We start from the raw sequence: 21,319 nt of genomic DNA on the forward strand, positions 1-21,319 counted from the left end.
CCCAAAGGGCAGCAAGGCTGTTTTGAAAGCACAGAGCAAAGGGAATTGGTTTTTCAAATTGATTTGCATTAGAGAGAATTTTGCCAGGCACCTGAGTTCTGGGAATGGAACCCTCACAGATGATGAGACTCAACCTGATATATTAACCTCTTCAAGGCTTCCAGCTTTGCTTCCAACAGATAGAGAAAAACCTTTAGTTTGGGGCCGCTGAAGTGTGCTGGCAAGCCTCACTCCCTCTGGCAACATTCTTCTACAGCAGCAGTTTCCCACTGGTGTGTGTGGCACATTGGTGTGCCAAGAAAATATGCAGGCGTGACACAGAAGTTTGGAGCACAACAGTTGAAAATTGCTGAAAAACTCATCTGGGTTCTGTGGCTCAGTTTCTGGGGCAACTGTCTTAGCAAGAACTTGCTCCTTTCTCTGCTGTGGTGGGGAAGAGGGACAGACCTGCAGTGGACTTCCCCAGCCCCACGCCCTGGGCAGATGTTTCTGCAGGACTCACACCACTTGGATTCTCAGAGAGGCACTGAAACCCTGGCAGGGGTTCAATCAGATCCCATTGTATTTCGTCTGCAAGTGGGGCTCACTTCTCACTGAAATGAGCAAAGACTTCAGGCTTTTACTTGGCATATGTACTCTTTGAGCTTGCTGGAGGAAGGAGGGGCAGTGCAAGGGGAGGGGGAGGGGAGGAGTGGGGAGGGGAGGAAACATAAGAGGGACATGGCAGGGGAGATGAGGAAAACAGGATAGATGGGAGGGGGAGGAGAGAGGCAGATTGGCACAAACTGGGTGCCAGCAGTTCATCAATATGACAACCGTCAGCAAGTTCCAGCAGGCTCAGCGTGCCTTCTGCTTGCATATGTGCTCTAGATTGGCTTTTGTTTGCCGTCATTTGGCCTTCTTCGTTGCTTAATTTTCTTTGCCCTTCCCCCGAGACTCAAACTGACCAGAACATCCTGTGAATTCTCTGGAGGCTCAAGATGACCAGATCATCTTATATATTTTATGTTGTCTAATACAGCCTTGAATTGGGCCGGGGTCCTGAACTGGAGACCCGAAATCCCGAGGCTCTGGACCACTGGCCATCTGTATACACAAAGGCCTGCGATGGCCCCTCCCCTTGAACTGTTGCCACCCCCTGTGCGAAAGTCCACCCCCCCCAACTCACATGAGGCTCACAGAGCCTCATGCAACCCGGGGCTATCAACTCTGCTTCTGGGAAACCTCAGAGAGGCTCGCATGGGGTCATAGAGGTTTGCTCCTGGGGCATTTGCCCCATTGGACTCAATGGTAGATCCGCAACTGGAACAGACAGTTTGTTCACACAAACAATTGCCCTAGAAACAGCCATTGGACCCAGAAGAGTCTCTCAGAAGTAGCATCCCAAGAGGCAAAGACCAGAGAGGTCCGTGTGCCATGAAAAGAAAAATATTGGAAATCACAGGTCTGCAGCACAGTGGTGGCCCATAAAAACACCACCCCATGACTGGAAGGAATTGTGGTGACATCATCACATCACCGCAATTGCTTATGTTTTGAGCACAGATCTGCCTGCCTCCCTCTTCTTTCCCCGTTTTTAAAGGGGAAGAAGGGGGGCTACCCTCAGGTCGACAGGATCCGGAACAGCGCTGATAGTGGCTTTGATTCTGCGCTGATCTGAGGGCTGCCCCTTTAAAAGGGGGGGCGGCAGTGAGACTGCCGCGGTTTCACTTTCTTATCAAACAATTTGGCAGCACCAGCAGCTTGTTTCACTCTGGAAAAAAAGTGAACAAATTCTTCTCTTTCAAGCACAGAACTGTCAGGAACTACCTGGCTCTGCAAGTCTGAAAACAAATGAAAATGGACCTTGCCAGCGAAGCCTCTTCTTTATTTGGGGGGGGGGGCTGCCTTCTGGAGCATTTGTTGAGCTCCACTTTCATCAGACTGGGACCATGCAGCTAGCCTTGCATTTCCCTTTGCTCCTGGTCAAGGCTCATTTGCTTACTCGCAAGTAAATGCAACCCTGTGGCTTACTTTCGCTTACTTACTGCCCCCACTGGACAGCAGAAGGAGTTGCACCAACTCCAACAATAGATCTAAATGGCTTTGCACACTGGAAACTTGCCACTTAAATGCAAAGATTTATTAATGACACAAATGTCTCTTTTGTTCTGAATTCTGTTCTGTACAATGAGAAGAGAGCTCATCTGAGCATGTGCAGAGAAGCCAGTGTGACATGGGCGATAGATTGTTGGCCTTGGCCTGCGTGTGTTTGATTTGGGTTCAAACTACAACATAACCATGAAGCTCAGTGGGTGCCCTGGGTGTAGTTTTCTGACCCCCTTCCTTCATTGGGTTGATGTGAAGATACCATGGGGCAACCCCACATATGCAACACTGAGGATTTTGACCAAAGAGTGGGATGAAGAACATGGGATACTTCTGAATGCATTTTCCCCCATGGCAACCAGGTCCTGATACCGGTTTCTGAGACATGGACACTCCCCCTTCATTCCAGTTCCCACCCACCCACCCCACACAAATCACTGGTACTCCCCAAACCGATCACCCCAAGAGATATCTGTGAGTGGGCTCTCATTTATTCAGCCAGACCACACATACATGTGATCATGCTAGAGACAATTCTGGGGCAATGCTGGGTGAGGATGCTCTTCATTTTTGACCTTGGGATTTCTCCACGGTCCTTTGGGGGAACTTCACAGGGAGACCTTCTTTGACAATCCAGCAGGAATAACTGAGCTTGTCATATGCAGGGATCTTCATCTGGAGGTAGGTAGTATAAGAATCATCACCCTTTTCCTCTGTGACTTCAGAGCCAGTGTCGTTGTCTTCAGGAAAGTGGCTGTTATTCTTGAGCTGCTGGACTCTAGGAAGGAACCCTGTGACCATGCAGGCGAGGGTCTCAATTCGTTCACTATGAAGTGTGATCTCCTCATTATTGGGTGGGGAGAGGTAGCCATGGGATGCCCTGCTCTCTACTGATTTCTCCATGGTCCTTTGGGTGAACTTCACAGGGAAACCTTCTTTGAGAATCCAGCAGGAAAAAACTGGCGAGGAATATTCAGGGATGTTAAACTTGATGTAGGTAGTATAAGAACCATCACCGTTTTCCACTGTGATTTCAGAGCCAGTGTAGTTGTGTTCAGGGAAGGGCCTGTTATTCTTGAGCCGCTGGAGTTCAGGAAAGTACTCTGTGACTATGCAAATGAGGGTCTCAGTTGGTTCACTACGAAGTAGGTAGCCGTGGGATGCCCTGCTCTCTACTGGTTCAGTGTCGAGGAGAGTGTGGCAGAAAAAAAGAAGGCAAGGATTATTCAGTGCAAGTCAAAGCAGTGAAAGACGTGGGGAAAGAAGCTCTGGAAGGGAGGAGATTGGACAGTCCCCACATTCTCAAGAAGGACCTTATCCCATTCAAAGACTCTGCTACTTACTGCTACTTACTGCACACTCCCTTACTCGGTGCCCCAAGCAAAAGAGCCAATACACCTTTAAATAACCCCAAATTACCCAAATTACCCAAATTAGCCAAGTCTTATCTAAGGCTTCAGGATGTAGACTCAGCACACCTTGAGATCCACACTAGCAAATCCAAGCTCATTTAAAAGGGGTCTACTCAGAGTAATAAAATTGCATAAGGAGAACAAATGCTCTCCAAAATAAAACATTCAGGGGATATCCCACAGCAAATAAACTATCAGAAGCTCTAAGGTCATCTATCTACCTTAGAATGTTAAGAAACATTCCACACAACATTCTTGACCTAACCTGCCTTATTGACCTGTTTGTGACCTGGTCAGGGCCTAGGAGAGGGGGGTAAAGAGGGTCATTGGTACCCGGGCCCAGGGTCAGAAAGGGGGCCCAGGAAGCAAAGGAAAGCCCAGAAGGTTTTTGGGATCTTATGTATTCCAATCACCCAAACTCACTGCCTGGACCTGATGCTGGGGGCACAACCACAGGCAGGAAGTGGCAACTGCCATACACACCGAGCCCAGAAATGCACCCATGACCCTCCCTAACACAGGGTCAGATCTGGGAGGAGACCGGATTGCTACAGTAGCTCTTTGGCTTGTGGAGGCCACAACCATGAAGGAATGTGTAGGAGTTCAGGGACACAGTTGGGGCTGCAGCTGCTGCAGAAGTTCATTTTGGTGCACACAGCACACTGTCCATTCTAGTGCAAGTCTAATGGTGATGCTGCTGATTTTCTATATTTCAAAGGTTTTAGAGAGACTTAGGAGTGTGTTTGGGTTTCCATTTTCCTTTCTCCAGCTGCCAGAGCCGCATGGTTGGGTAGACCTGGACTCTGCACCTAGAAGCCGGATGGACCTGGGCTCCAAAGACTATTCTGGCTGTCAGCAGCCTCCCCCTGCCCTATTTTGCCCCCTGTTCTGCCTGCTCCCATTGCCCCTCCCCCTTTGGGAAGGAGCCCAATAATAAAATTCATCTCAGAGGCCCTGGACCCAGCCCTCTAGCCGAGCAAGCTCAGACTCCCTGCCTGGATCGCTTTGGCTCACCTGTTGGTCACCTTCCTCCTTTTGCAGTCAGGATCCTATTGGTGGAAGGATCTTAAAGTGAGATCCGATATGGTTAATTTTTCAGCCCAATCCTGAACAGTGCACACCGGCTTACTGCCAGCGCACACTGTCACAAAAGTGTCATAAGACACATTTGCGGGCCCTACCACTGAGCGAGCATCGATGGTAGCCAAGGAGTAGCTGGTGCTGGGTTAGTACCGGTTGGCTGCTGTAGCTCCACCACTAGGCAGTCACATGGACTGCGGAGCAGCAGAGAGGTAGGTAGGGATGTGGGGGGCGGCGGGGAGGCGGCGTTCCAGGGGGAGGCAGGCAGAGGGCAGGGAGACCACAGAGAGTAGGTGTTCTGAGGGGACGGAGTGGGGCAGGGGGGCAGGACTGGTGGAGTTTTGCTCCACCAGATCCAGAGCCACTGCATTGGGGTCACTGCCTGGCCCAGAGGCTCTTGATTCACCGCCAACCTTTTTGTTGGTGTTGAATTTAGTAGCCCCATTGTGTGGCTATTCACTTTACCCGAGGGAAGGGGATGAAAGTTCCCCTTCTCCCAAGGAGCCGGCGGCAGCTGCCCAGCTGCCATTTTCAGCGCTGCTGCAACCCCGCACCCCGAGCAGCTCAGGATTGGGCTGTAATTCTCCTCTCTAATTTGGGGGAAAAATGAAATTGGTGCCAAGAGAATGCAGGATAGGAGGAGGTCACGTGGGGGAGTCAACATGGCAGGCTGAACGTTCCTGCCTGGAAAGCACCAGGGGACTGAAACCGGCTACTGTTGACAGCTTGCAGCCGAGGACTTCCCCAGTTCAAAGGGAAAACAAGAGATTATCTACAATTCGGAAGCAATGAAATCAGGGGAGTGTGCATAGCAAGTGGACCGACGAAGAGATGTGTTTTGAAAGCTTCTAACGGCTTCATTAGGATGAACTCCACTCATATTTCAGTATAAGCTCTCCTAACTGGGAGAATATCAATATGACAACACGCAGAAGAGCCAATACAGACTCCAAAGAGAGAACTTAAGTGTGGAATTTTTGGAACACGTTTCAGTAGTTTCAGTTTAAAATTGAATTAAAAATATACAAATAATTGATTCAGAAGTTGACCAGCTTTAGATTTAATACAAGATTTGCCACATTACATAAAGCTGCTAGAGATATTCTGATCCATTTTACTAGGAAGAAACTGGGAGATAAGGTGTTACAACAACATGCAAAAACAAGTCTGCAGAGGGAAGGATGTCTTCAATAATACGTCCTCAAGGACACATTATAATCTTGAAGGAGATCCCTCTTAGGGCCAAATCCTATCCCATTTTCCAGTGCCAGTGCAGCTGAGCCCATGGGGCAAACACTACATCCTTTGGTAGGGAGGCAGTCAAAGAGGCCTCCTCAAGGTATGGGAACATTTGTTCCCTTACCTTAGGGCTGCATTGCAGCTGCACTGGTGCTGGAAAATTGAATAGAATCAGGACAGTAGTATCCTATGGAAGGATTATGTATTTTTGACAGAAGAGCTGAAAAAGAGGAAGATTATGTTTAGATGGGGAAAGCTGGAGGGTTTGATTTTCAGATTTCAACAAAGAGTCTACTGGCTGCATACAGTTCAAAAGGCAAGAGATTTTATGCAGAAATTCAAGGAAGAACAGGAGAATTTAGGAGGACAAGAGGGAAGATCAGAAGATGTGTAACAGGATTGTCAGGAGGAGGAGACTCTGATGGACAATGCTGTTCTTGTTAAAATAGAAGAGGAACAGAGTTTGTGGATTGAAAGACTGACATTTACTTTGAATGTAGACCTTAAAGATAATTTTTATAAAATCATGTTGAGATGATATTTGACTCTAGGTAGATTAGCAAAAACGTATGAAAATGTACCAAATAGATGTTGGAAGGGTAAAAGATTAGAAGGAATGTTTTATCACATATGTGATATGTATCACATATGCGATAGAAGATTCCTTCTTATCTTTTACACTTCCAACACCTATTTGGTCTATGCAATTGGCTTGGAATTCATCTATCATCTACCAATAAAGCTTCCAAACCCTCCTAAAGACCTTGGACTGTTTTAGCAGTGCGTCAATAAAAAGAACCCCAAAATCTTTCTGTCACTATTAAGCAGGAAACACTCCCGATTTGTCCTTGCTCTGTATGTCCCATGTTCTCTGCTATTTCAGGAGCTCACATCCTTGGGAAAAGGATGCTTTTGACAGTGGAGTTAAAAGCAAGAACTCCACACCTGTGGACCAGCCAAAAGAACCAAGCAGGTGCTTGGAGCCCTTGACTGTCCCTTGACACTGTTCATTTATGAGCTTCAAATGAAGTTACCACTTAACTGGGGGGGGGGAGGGGAGAGGGAGGAGAACATGGCTGTTTAAAGATTCATGAACAGCGCTGCATGTCAAAATTGCCACCCAGCAAAGAAGACCAGGCATTCAAGGGGAGAACTCGAGCCCATTTCTTGGATGGACAGGCTTTGTACTACTGGGTGTGGAGCTGCCCAAATTGTGGATAAGCAAGCCAGGTTAAGCTCCTGGGACCTGCCCCATCCACAGTGTTTCATGGTAATAATACGTAGATGGCCCTAAGAGGGAAAATGGATCTCAATGTGAGGCTCAAAGGAGGGCTGGAAAGAGACACTCACCTGCATCTCGCTGGTCAGGAGGAAGAGGCAGGCTTAGCCCCAGAGCAAAGAGCCCCACAAGTAGGAGGAAGGTGGTGGAGAGCATGGTGGCATCCACAGCATTGTCTGAGCCCAGCAACCGAGGCACTATATAGCGTTCCTGGAGAGATGAGGGTGGGTACTAGCCAGCAATTGCCTACGTGGCGCCACCCAGAGAGCCTGGCAAGACAATGCCAAAAGCTTCTTGGCCATCTCGTTGGTTTGCGCAATCAAAATGCTTAACTCTATCACCAAAAAAAAAATAACTCCGTACCTGCCCTCCCAAAGATTCTTAGACGCTAAAACAGGTTCACATGTGCAGTGGGGTGTTTATTCTGGCCTTCGCTGGGGGTCCTCACCCACTGCTTCAATTCCCAGTCAAGTACATTCCGGGAAAACCAGAACCCTTTGTAGTCAAAGGTGCTGGAATCAGGGGACACACCATGCCTGTTATGGAAGGAATACAAAAACCCTTGAGGGGGTGTCAACTTGCCCCTCCAATGGTAAACCTGAGGTGAAAAAGCAGTCTTCTGAGGCTTGGGAAGGTAGAGCACAAACTTTGCTGAAAACCAGAAGTACCTTCTGCGCCCTTTCTGTTATAAAATTTTGTGCCCCCAAGTGCCAGATGGTGTAGCTACATCACTGCAGGTGTCTGGTGAAGCAGGTGCAGTGGCTGAGCTAGGGCAGTGAAGAAATCCCGAGGACTGAACCACTGCCAGGGACAGAAGGGTCATTTTTGCACCTATCATGAGCAGTGCCAACCTCTGGGGGGTGCAGAAAGTCCAGCAGATGCATCTGCAGGGTTCCCCAAGCCTCAGAAAGCATTAAAAAAAAATCAGAACCCACTTCTGGTTTTGACACTGCAGTGACTCTCTGGGGCCAGCAGAAGGGGGTGGTTCCACTATGGCAGAGGCAATGTGCACAGGGGTCGTGGGTTGGCAATGGGCCCCTGGCTGCTGGTCCTGCTACTAACCCTGGTTACGGATCTGGAAATATAAGATGGGTGCATCTGAACATCTGAAAATCAGAGCAAGGCAGGTCTGAAATGGAAAGGCAAAACAGCACTGGAAAGTGATGGCAGCTCAGGCAGGGAAGCCTCCCAAAAGCCAGTGAAAGCAGCAAAGGCAAAACACAGGTTTACCTTGCAGTTAGTGACAAAGGGCACAATCCTAACCAGGTCTACTCAGAAGTAAGTTCCATTGTGTTCAGTGGGACTTACGCCCAGGAAAGTGAGGTTAGAATTGCAGCCAAAGAGCATCTCTCATGGGGTGTGCAGGAAGACAAATCCTTGTGCCCATGCTATGTAAAATTAAACTATGGGTGTGGAGACAAATGTACTGGTTCAAGACACATCTAGGAGCTGGCAAGAAATGAGCAGAAAGGCTAGGCCAGTGTTTCTCAAACTGTGGGTCAGGACACACTAGGTGGGTCATGAGCCAATTTCAGGTGGGTCCCCATTCATTTCAATATTTTATCTTTAACATAATAGACTGGACACTACCATGGCATGTGACTGCATTTGGGAAAATGTGACAGACCTGTACTTTTAACAAGCTACTATGTATATTCTTGTAACAATGATAGTCAAAGGGACTTACTCCTGGGTAAGTGTGGGTAGGATTGCAGCCTTGGATTGTGAAAAATTTTCCTGCTTGTTGATGTCACTTCTGGTCATGACATCACTTCCGGTGGACCCAGACAGATTCTCATTCTAAAAAGTGGGTCCTTGGGCTAAATGTGTGAGAAACACTGGGCTAGGCCATTGTGTTGCTAAAGACTCCAGAGCTGGTTTGAGGGAATGAGGGCCCAATCTTGAGCCTTGTGCGTCGGCTCACCGCTGGCATGCACTGCTGCAAATTGCCATAAGGCACATGTGCAAGACTTACTGTGGGCCTAGCAACGGAGCTAGTCGAGAGCAAGCTCCTTGTTGGGTTACGTGGCCCAACACAGGACTCCTTGATTCTGTGCTCGCTAAAGAGCTGGCCAAAGAGCCTCCACAGAATTGAGCAGTCCCATTGTGGGGCTACTTCCCTTCCCCCAAGGAGTCACTAGTGGCTGCCTGGCATGTTTAGGATGCCGCAGCAGCCATTTGTTGGCACCTCAGAAGCTCTGCGCCCCGGGTAGCTCAGAATTGGGCTGTGAGTGAATGACACAATTCTGTTGGAACAGAGATCTAAGATGGGATTACAAACCAGCATATTGCAGAAAATCCCGTAAGAAAGAGACGGAGGGCCCAATCCCATTCGGCTGTCCAGCTCTGACGCAGCTGTGCAAACAGGGCGTGAGTTGCGTCCTGCAGTTGGAGGGGCAGTCACGGAGGCCTCCTCAAGGGAAGGGAATGCTTGTTTGGGCACCAGAAAGAATAAAGATGTGGCAAACCCCAGGTCCAGGCACCGTGAACCAATTAATTGGCAGGTTCCTGAATGTTCTGTCCCAGGGCGTGTGGGAAAGTTGCTTCCAGTTCTCCAAAGATTATCTTGTTCACATAAGCAATAATTAAATCACTTGTTTTTCATGTCTGTAAAGTCACAAGCCATGATGTGAAAGAAAGGACATTGCAGCTTGAAAGGTACTGTCTGGCCGCTTCCCACCAATCCACGTATGACTTATGAGAACAGGATAATAAAATCTCTGGCCCCGATGGGAAGATGCCATACAAATGGGAGTGAGGTGTGCCATTCTTTTTTAAGTAAGACCCCCACAGGGAACCAGGAATATCCATATGTGTTGTCCCTTTCTTTAGTTAGCAGATTTGGATATCACCCTTATGGCCACAGGAACACTCTGAACCCTCAGCAACAGAAAGAGAAAAAATATTCTGGATCAATTAAAACCATGACTATAAAATGGACAAAAACCATCTAGGATGCAGTGCACCATTTCTCTTTCTCCTCAGGGGGACAGATGGAGTAGTGGCATAGCCAGAGGGGGTGCAAAGCCCTAAGTTTTGAAGGGAGCCACACCGCAGTGTGCAAGGGACCCCTCCCACTTCCCTTTGGAGCCATTCCAGGTGGGGAGCAGAACAGAGGCGTACGTCCCTTGCATCCCGCAAAACATAGTGCTTTGCACTCCCTCCAGCTACGCCATTGAGATGGGGGAAGACTGAAGGAGGAGCATTCGGTCATGGGACAAATATAGGAAGTCTGATGTGACACCACTCAGCACAAGTGAGATATGGGTTGACGCATTGGGAGCAGGCATTTGCCCTTCACAGACCTTTGGTCTGGACCAGGAGGGGTGGACCTTTGCTCTGCAGAAGAGCCTGTCTGTCTGTCTGTCTGTCTGAAACCTTTATTGGCATATCAACACAACACAATTAAGACATATTTTACAATTGTCGCAACAACTTGCATACCGACCCAACAACTTAAAAACAAGATACCAGAATTATTTAAATTCTGACAACGTTATTTTAAGAATCTCAGATAAATAACCAGCAACAGCTGCGGTTAAAGAGTCACAAACATCACTCATGAACCTAGAGAGGGTAATATCAGAAGGGGTTAGGTCAGGAGAAATCCAAGAATTTAAATAATGATTACGAATGTCAAGATGAACTGGACAAAAAAAGAGTATATGAAACAAAAAATCAGGCGACTCATGACAAAAGAGACAGAGCCTTTTCTCCCGTGGAATGTTAAAAAAGCGGCCAGAATGAACTGCCGAGGGGAAGATGTTAAAACGAGCTAACATAAAGGCTCGCCTATGTAATGGATTGATTAATGTATAAAAATAATTTGATACATGATTAAAGGATGGGGCCAAGCCAAAAGAAAGAGGGGAACAAATAGGGTTAAGATTAATACTTAAATAATTAAATTCAAATGCTAAAAGCTTGTCTTTTATCAATGAGTATGCTCTTGTAAGACTCAAATCTGCCAAGGATTCTAAAGAGAGATCAAGAGAAGCAAGTTTATTTTCAATCAACCGAAACCAAGGAGAAGAATAAGAATCGCTTACCAAATCATATAAAAAAGAACCTGAATGAGAATTTAAAAACAATTTAAGCCAATATTTAAAGGTAAGTAACCAGGCTGTAGTTGATGGTAAATGAATACCTAATTCTAGGATAATTGTGGATACCCGAATTAAATTTGGGATCCCTAGAATTCTGCGAAAAAAAGATGTTGCAATCTGGTCAATATCCTTGTTAATTGCTTTAATCCAAATTGGAACACCATAAAACAAATGGGAGAGAATTTTGGACTGAAATATCTGGATAGCAGCTGGAACATATTGATTACCTTCATTGTAAAAAAATTTTAATATTGCTTTAAGTTGAGGGGAAAGAGACGAAATGATAGCTTTCTTATGAAGAGACCAAGAAAGTTTGTAATGAAAAATAAGACCTAAATATTTATACGACTGGACTTGTTTATATATGTTTGGACCTATCGTCCATGTTATAGGGGACCAAGAACGGGAAAACACCATAATTTGAGTTTTGTTCGAATTAATTGTTAGGTCATTTAGTTTGCAGTACTCCTGAAATGTAGCCAAGATGCAGCGAAGTCCCGATTTAGTTAAGGATAATAGTACTGCATCATCTGCATATAAAAGAGTAAAGACAGGGACCCCATTTAAAACCGGAGTAGAATGAATAGAAGAAGAAAGAAAAGAAGGTAAATCGGATAAAAATAAATTAAATAATAAAGGAGCAAGAATACAACCCTGGCGGACACCATTGTGAATAGGGAATCTGTCAGAGAGAGTATTAGAATTTGGAATTCGAACCTGACAAAAATTCTGGGAATGTAATTGGCGTAACAAAAATAATAATCTCAGATCTATTCCCCATTTGAGTAGTTTGGACCATAAAAGGTCTCGGTTCACGGAATCAAAAGCACCTTGGAGATCAACAAAGGCAACAAAAAGGTTAGCTTTATTATAAATGAAATACTTCTCAGCTAAATGAGTCAATGTAAAAATATGGTCAAGGGTAGAAGCTCCTGCCCGAAAACCAATCTGTTCCTTTCCAGGGAGGTTTTTAGAGGTTGCCCAGGAAGAGAGTTTTGTTAAAATGTACTTTGAATACAATTTCCCAATATTAGATAATAAACTTATTGGGCACCAGAGGCTTCTGTTTTTGTTACAGCAACTTCATTCCCATAATAAATGTCAAATCCGTCTTCCTTTTACCAATATTCTTTCTTCTAGTTTTCCTATCAATAAAGGAGTGAGGCAAGGTTGCATCCTTGCCCCTCTTCTTTTTAATTTATTCATAGCCGATCTTCCTGCCAGCTTAACCACCACCTCTCATTCCTTTCCTGTAATAAATAAAAAGCCAATTCCGATTCTTCTTTATGCCGATGATACAGTACTTCTCTCACTCACAAAATCCGGTCTTCGTGAGCTCATTTCCAAATTTCAAGTTTATTGTCATTTAAATGACCTTGCAATTAATGTCAACAAAACTAAAATTATGGTTTTTTCCCGCTCCTGGACTCCTTCTATATGGTCAATCAACTCCCAATCTTACATTCAAGTTAAATCTTTTAAATATCTAGGTTTACATTTTCACTATAATTTATCATGGATTCAACATAAAAAGTCAGTTATTTCTTCAACAACTACCCACCTTTTGGCTATAACAAATTTTTATTTTAATGCAGGAAATCAATACATCCCAGCAGCGATTCAAATTTTTAAAGCAAAAATTATTTCTCATTTATTATATGGTATCCCGATATGGATACAGGCAGTTTCTAAGGATTTGGATCATATTGCTTCTTCCTTTTTTAGAAAGATATTAGGTATTCCTAATCTTATACGGTTGTCCACTATTCTGTTAGAACTTGGTTTACACCTTCCCTCCACTTATGCCTGGCTTTTTACCTTTAAGTTTTGGTTAAGGATTCATTTATCTCCTTCCCCTGACTCTTTAATTACAGAATTAATGAGTGACACGTATATCTTTATTTGGTTTAAAATAGTGGAAACGAAACTCCACTCTATCAACCTATCAGTAGAATTACTTGCTGATTTAAACTTATCTCAAGCTTATAAAATTATCAAAGACCACCTTTTTCTAGCTGAATTCAATACTTTAAAAAATTCTCTTAATTTGACCTGTTCCCCCCTTTCCCTAGGTCTTTTTCCGCAACATGTTGTTGCCACTTCAAACTATTTTTTTCACCTCACTAATCCTAGACTGAAGAGAGCCTTCATGCTCGCTAGACTCAACATATTTCCCTCAGCTGTTCATTATGGTCGTTTCATGCGAGTTCCTCGCGAGAAACGATTATGTTTATTCTGTGGGGAGACCCCGGATACTCTTTTACACATTTTGCTTTTTTGTCCCTCTCATGATTTTCATCGTAGGATTTATCTAGAATCCTGGATTTCTAATTTTCCCCCTCAGGTATCACCCCTTCCCCAGTTGTTGGAAGACTCTATTGCTCCCTTGACGTATTCAGTGGCTAGTTTCCTGGCCTATACATTACAAAAAACGCCGGACTTTAGTTCTATAAAATCTTCTTTAAAATTTTTGTAGTCACCTTTTTCTATCTAACACCTGTTTTACTGAAAGGATAAGGTTGTCCCTTCTGGCTCCTTTTCTTTCTAGATCCTATTTTTTTTTTTTCTTCTCTATTTAGTTTTCCTGAACTAGTCTAGTGGATAACGGTTGTATTGTTCCACTTTGTTGTCAGTTGTTTGCTGGAATATTTATAATGCCAATAAAGGTTAACTAACTAACTAACTAACTAACTAACTACTAACTAACTAACTAACTTACTTACTTACTTACTTACTTACTTACTTACTTACTTACTTATTGGGCGAAAATTTGAAGGTAATGAAGGATCACCTTTTTTATAAACTGGAATAAGGATGGATGACAACCAGGCATCGGGAAAACGACCGGTGGAATTAACCAAAGTAAAAAAAGATGCAAGTGGTTCAGCCCACCATTTGGGATTATTAGTCAAAGTCTCATTCAAAATGTTATCGGGCCCAGGAGCTTTACCAGGTTTTAAAGAAAGAATTAACTCATGTATTTCATCGGGGGAAACTGGAGGCCATTCCAAAAGATCCTGTGGAACATTATTAGAGGAAAAAATTGGAGTCAGAGATGAAAATTTTTTTGAAAAAAAATCAACCCAAGTAGCTGCAGAAATAGATGGAAACAAATTTGAGATTGAGCGGGTTGATCTGGAGACTAAAGACCAGAAGGCCATATGATTATGAGAAATAATTGCAGAATATAATTGATCCCACTTACGCAGGGCGTACTGATGTCTTTTCTCATCAAATAAATCATAGCATGATCTGCGCAGATAAAAGTAATCTCTTAAAAATGATGGGATTGGATGGGAGCGAATGAAAAAAAAGGGAACGTATTTGTTTCTTTAATTGCCAACAGTGAGCATCAAACCAAGAATTAAGGTTAGAAGGAGCTCTGGATGACTGAGAGGGACTAGAGGAACTAAGAAAATTAACTAGAGAATCAATTAAAGCATTATAATCTCTTATAGCTGAGGATGGGGAAGAAAGGGAAAAAAAGATTACTAATAAGAACAGTAGTCTCCGGGAGACGAGTCCACTGAGAAAAAGCTTGTTGTGAAATAGAAGACCATTTATAAGAACGACTGGTGTTAACAGAAAGTGAAGAAGAATAAGGGACATCATAGGGAAAAGAAAATGTTAATATAAGTGGAAGATGATCTCCCTCAGAACGATGACCCACTGAGAAGTCAGAAAGAAAAGGTAAGAGATCAGGGGAAACAAGGGCATAATCAATAACACTCGGGCCTCTCACTGAAAAATGGGTAAACTCTCCTGAGGAATCATTACCTCTAGAACCATTTAATGTAACTACATTAGCAGAAGCACATAGATCAATAAAGGAAGCAGCATAACTATTAAAAGATAAATCTTTGGAAACCCTTGGAAAATGAAACCAAGGGGGGATTTGGTCATCCGATAACCAATTCATCTGTTGAGCGAGCGCAGTATTACTGGGGCCTATTCTAGGTCTCCTATTATTATCAACAGAGCAGAAGGAAAAGCTTTTAAATTATCCTCTATACGTTTTTCAAGAGATTCCCATAGATTAGAAGGAGCAATAGCAGCAGGGGGGATATACACATTGAACAACAAAATCTTAAAAAGATTAATCTGTAAAAGAAAAATTTGAAAATACACAGATTGAGTTGGAATATGAGAAAAGGAAAAAGGAAATGATAACTTTACAAAACAGCAGAGTCCAACACGTGGACGTCCCAAGATGTTGGTTTTGAAAGCAGGTAAGTGATAGGGAACATAACCAGGGTTGGTCGGAGAAGACAAAGACCATGTCTCTTGAAATAAAATTATATCAAAAGTTTTCAGATAACAGATGAAATCTTTATCTGAAGCTTTTCTGGACCACCCTGAAATGTTCCAGGAGATTAAAGTAATAGTCATAACATTATGCAAAGAAGAACAACAACAACAATCAGTTAGTCAACAATTAGAAGAAGGAACAATATAAGTTTTAGGAGAAGCTTGATGATCATAAGAAACCTCTAGCTGGTTTATGGTTGGAATAGGGCAGGTGTTCTGGATATCTAAAGGAAGTCCAGATGTAAAATTGTTACTCACAGTATTATTTAACAGACTAGATCCAGTAAAATCGAAATTTAGAGGTGGGGGATATTGGGAAGTTGCATCAATTAAACGCAAAGAATCAGTTAAAGAAGTTTTCTTAATAATACAGGTAGGAAAAAGGGATGTATGTGGAAGGGGTATAGGATTAGGATTAGGGGAAACAGCTGGAGGAGATAAAGCATCATTTAAAACCATAAAATCAGAAGGGATTTCTAAATTCGACATAATAGGTATTAAAGGAGGCTGACTGGAGCAAGGATCATTCAACCCTACAGAAGAAATGGACAACAATTTTTTTTTTTTTTTTGAACATACAATTTCTGGTTTAGCAGCCTCCAAAGGGCAAGGAAAGGGAAATACTTTGGAAGCAGACAGAGAACAATCCAAAAGAGGAATAGAAAAGGACCAGTTCTTTGGCGAGCAGGGAGACTGTACTGTTGCAGGAACGTCCATATTTCCTCCCTGAAGAGAAGTTTTAAATGGAACCAGTTTAGTTATGGTGGAATCACGAAAATAACGATGAACAGATATACCTACTTCCTGAAGAGATCCAGTGGAAGCAAATAAAAGTCTCGGAATATATGAAGAACGAAATTCCAGGAGGAGACGAAGAGGGCGATGAAACGAAGATAAATGAACAAGATTCCGTAAATCAACCTTAAAAACAGGAATATTCAGCAGGGTAGCTAGATGTCTTCTGGCCAAATAGATTGTTGACCAGACTGGGTGCCTCCTGGGTGCCAGTTGATCGAAAGATAGCACAGCAGCAGAAGCTTGATAGACAAGTTGGCTTGAATGTTCCATCGGAATTGCAGAGGCGAACTTAGGATGAGATGTTAAGGATAAAGCAGAGTGTCTCGTCTCCAATGCAGATTGATGAAGATTATTAACAAAAAAGTTTGATAACTGGGAAATCATTTGGTGTTGCTCCTTTAAGAGGCTCGATATATGGGAAGTCTGAGAAAATATAGAAGATACCGTCTGGGCCGTCAATTGGGAATATTCCTTAAGCTTCTTGAATAATTCGCAGGGCTTTCCATCAATCATTTGTGCACTCCCCTCAGACTGAGCTGGCTGCTGAGTTTCTAAATTTTCCAGCAAAGGTTGTTCTTTCGAGAGGGGAGACACAGGCTGGAAAAACTCTTGCAGAGAAGGCTGGCTCAAAGGAAGTTCTTTAGAGATAGGAATGTAGGAGGACATACACTTCTCTAATTTAGTTTGTTTCAAAGAAGGTAATGATGGCTCAAGGTCGGGACTTGTCGGAGACAAAGCTCTTTTACGCCTCATGTGGAGAGATTAATTAACCGCAGTTATACAAACAGTTGAGCTCTGCACAAAAAAATGGCGGCCAGATAACTTCCAACTGACGGAAACAATCTCAAGGATGAAGCATAACAAACTTGCACATTTGAAGTCAATAAAGCAAAAAAAAAGTGCTAGGAAGAAGTTCCTTAGTTCACGAGTAATCAAAAATAAAACAAAAAACTCTCTAATTTGGCAAGGAAAATTTAAAACAGATTACTGTTACTGGAGCTCCAAATTCCAACGTCCTGTGGCTTGGACTCTCCCACGTGACCTCATGCAGAAGAGCCTTCCTTGACTGGTTCAGCAGCTTGCACATTACTAATAGGACACTCTAAGGGCCCAAACCTATCCAACTTTCCATCACCGATGCAGCTGTGCCAGCAGGACAGCAGTGGACAGGGCAGTCACAGAGTCCTCCTCAAGGTAAGGGAACATTTGCATTGCAGCTGAAATTGCTATTGGTATCAGTGCTGGAAAGTTGTTTAGGATCGGGCCCTAAAGCCTGTCATTTTACGTTGGGTTGTCCACCATTCTCCTGGCCCAGATCTCATTCAGAATACTCAGAAACAGAAGAGGTGAAACTTTTCATGGCATGAAGATCAAGTTGTAAAAAAAAGAAAAGAAAAGCCAGGTTAAGCCCCTGGGACCTGCCCCCCTCCACAATTAATGTCATCCTACTACGTAATACGCAGTTGGCCCTGAGATGGAAAAAGGATCTGAACGTGAGGCCTGCAGGAGGGCTGGAGAGCTGCACTCACCTCCGTCTTGCTGGCCAGGAGGAAGAGGCAGGTTCAGCCCTGGAGCGAGGAGCCCCACAAGTATGAGGAAGAAGCTGGGCAGCAGAGTGTGATCCCACAGAGTTGTCAGTGCACAGCAGCTGGGGAAGGTTATAGAATGTGCCAGGAGAGCAGGGGTGGGGATTGGCCAGGAAACTCCTACATGGTGCCATCCAGACAGACCAGGCATGAGAAGGCCAAAAGCATCCTGAGAGGTCCTTCTTGCTGTTGGCATCCTTGATGTCATCGTACTAATAAGCAGTGAATTCACAGGAAGTTTGGGTCAGTTTGAGTCTCGGGGGAAGGGCAAAGAAAATTAAGCAAGGAAGAAGGCCAAATGACAGCAAACAAAAGCCAATCTAGAGCACATATGCAAGCAGAACGCACGCTGAGCCTGCTGGAACTTGCTGACAGTTGTCGTATTGATGAACTGCTGGCACCCAGTTTGTGCCAATCTGAACCCTCAGCAGCAAAAAGGGAAAAATATTCTGGATCAATTAAAACCATGAATATAAAATGGACAAAAACCATCTAGGATGCAGTGCACCATTTCTCTTTCTCCTCAGGGGAACAAATGGAGTAGTGGCATAGCCAGAGGGGGTGCAAAGCCCTAAGTTTTGAAGGGAGCCACACCGCAGTGTGCAAGGGACCCCTCCCACTTCCCTTTGGAGCCATTCCAGGTGGGGAGCAGAACAGAGGCGTGCGCCCCTTGCATCCCGCAAAACATAGTGCTTTGCACTCCCTCCAACTATGCCATTGACATGGTGGGGGGAAGACTGAAGGAGGAGCATTTGGTCATGGGACAAATGTAGGAAGTCTGATGTGACACCACTCAGCACAAGTGAGATCTGGGTTGACGCATTTGGAGCAGGCATTTGCCCTTCACAGACCTTTGGTCTGGACCAGGAGGGGTGGACCTTTGCTCTGCAGAAGAGCCTTCCTTGAGTGGTTCAGCAGCTTGCAAATTACTAATAGGACACTCGAAGGGCCCAAACCTATCCAACTTTCCATCGCCGATGCAGCTGTGCCAGCAGGACAGCAGTGGACAGGGCAGTCACAGAGTCCTCCTCAAGGTAAGGGAACATTTGCAGTGCAGCTGAAATTACTATTGGTATCAGTGCTGGAAAGTTGCTTAGGATTGGGTCCTAAAGCCTGTCATTTTACGTTGGGTTATCCACCATTCTCCTGGCCCAGATCCCATTCAGGATACTCAGAAAGAGAAGAGGTGAAACTTTTCATGGCATGAAGATCAAGTTGTGAAAAAAAGAAAAGAAAAGCCAGGTTAAGCCCCTGGGACCTGCCCCCCTCCACAATTGATGTCATGGTAGCCAGGGCTTTTTTTGTAATGGAACAGTGCACCTTTTTTTCCCTCCTCCCTACTTCTTAGTAGACCTGGTTAGGATTGTGCCCTTTGTCACTAACTGCAAGGCAAACCTGTGTTTTGCCTTTGCTGCTTTCACTGGCTTTTGGGAGGCTTCCCTGCCTGAGCTGCCATCTCTTTCCAGTGCTGTTTTGCCTTCCCATTTCAGACCTGCCTTTCTCTGATTTTCAGGTGTTCAGACAGACCCATCTTAGATTTCCAGATCTGTAACCAGGGTTAGCAGCAGGACCAGCAGCCAGGGGCCCATTGCCAACCCACGACCCCTGTGCACATTGCCTCTGCCATAGTGGAACCACCCCCTCCTGCTGGCCCCAGAGAGTCACTGCAGTGTCAAAACCGGAAGTGGGTTCTGATCTTTTTTTTAATGCTTTCTGAGGCTTGGGGAACCCTGCAGAGGCATCTGCAGGACTTTCTGCACCCCCCAGAGGTTGGCACTGCTCATGATAGGTGCAAAAATGACCCTTCTGTCCCTGGCAGTGGTTCAGTCCTCGGGATTTCTTCACTGCCTTAACTCAGCCACTGCACCTGCTTCACCAGACACCTGCAGTGATGTAGCTACACCATCTGGCACTTGGGGGCACAAAATTTTATAACAGAAAGGGCGCAGAAGGCACTTCTGGTTTTCAGCAAAGTTTGTGCTCTACCTTCCCAAGCCTCAGAAGACTGCTTTTTCACCTCAGGTTTACCATTGGAGGGGCAAGTTGACACCCCCTCAAGAGTTTTTGTATTCCTTCCATAACAGGCATGGTGTGTCCCCTGATTCCAGCACCTTTCACTTCAAAGGGTTCTGGTTTTCCCAGAATGTACTTGACCGGGAATTGATGCAGTGGGTGAGGACCCCCAGCGAAGGCCAGAATAAACACCCCACTGCACACGTGAACCTGTTCTAGCGTCTGAGAATCTTTGGGAAGGCAGGTACAGAGTGAATTTTATTTGCTGATAATGTTACGCCTTGTGATTGCTCAAACCAAATAGATGACCAAGAAGCTTTTGGCATTGTCTTGCCAGGCCCTCTGGGTGGTGCCAGGTACGCAATTGCTGGCCAGTACCCACCCAAATCTCTCCAGGAATGCTATATAGTGCCTCGGTTGCTGGGCTCAGACAACCCTGTGGATGCCACCATGCTCTCCACCACCTTCCTCCTACTTGTGGGGCTCTTTGCTCTGGGGCTAAGCCTGCCTCTTCCTCCTGACCAGCGAGATGCAGGTGAGTGTCTCTTTCCAGCCCTCCTTTGGGCCACACATTTAGATCCATTTTCCCTCTTAGGGCCATCTACGTATTATTACCATGAAACACTGTGGATGGGGCAGGTCCCAGGAGCTGAACCTGGCTTGCTTATCCACAGATTTGGGCAGCTCTATGCCCAGTAGTACAAAGCCTGTCCATCCAAGAAATGGGCTCGAGTTCTCCCCTTGAATGCCTGGTCTTCTTTGCTGGGTGGCAATTTTGACATGCAGTCGCTGTTCATGAATCTTTAAACAGCCATGTTCACCTCCCTCTCCCCTCCCCCCCCCAGTTAAGTGGTAACTTCATTTGAAGCTCATAAATGAACAGTGTCAAGGGACAGTCAAGGGCTCCAAGCACCTGCTTGGTTCTTTTGGCTGGTCCACAGGTGTGGAGTTCTTGCTTTTAACTCCACTGTCAAAAGCATCCTTTTTCCAAGGATGTGAGCTCCTGAAATAGCAAATAACATGAGACATACAGAGCAAGGACAAATCAGGAGTGTTTCCTGCTTAATAGTGACAGAAAGATTTTGGGGTTCTTTTTATTGACGCACTGCTAAAACAGTCCAAGGTCTTTAGGAGGGTTTGGAAGCTTTATTGGTAGATGATAGATGAATTCCAAGCCAATTGCATAGACCAAATAGGTGTTGGAAGTGTAAAAGATAAGAAGGAATCTTCTATCACATATGTGATACATATCACATATGTGATAGAACATTCCTTCTAATCTTTTACCCTTCCAACATCTATTTGGTACATTTTCATACGTTTTTGCCAATCTACCTAGAGTCAAATATCATCTCAACATGATTTTATAAAAATTATCTTTAAGGTCTACATTCAAAGTAAATGTCAGTC

The 21,319-nt window shown here is 44.7% G+C and overlaps 1 protein-coding gene across 3 annotated transcripts in view; it reads left to right on the plus strand.

Annotated features, from left to right (window-relative positions):
- Nucleotides 1-21,319, plus strand: part of RBM23 (RNA binding motif protein 23) — a 443,258-nt gene that overhangs the window by 148,055 nt on the left and 273,884 nt on the right. The window lies entirely within an intron of this gene.

Source organism: Tiliqua scincoides, chromosome 5, assembly GCF_035046505.1.
Source record: "Tiliqua scincoides isolate rTilSci1 chromosome 5, rTilSci1.hap2, whole genome shotgun sequence".
Classification (NCBI taxonomy): domain Eukaryota; kingdom Metazoa; phylum Chordata; class Lepidosauria; order Squamata; family Scincidae; genus Tiliqua; species Tiliqua scincoides.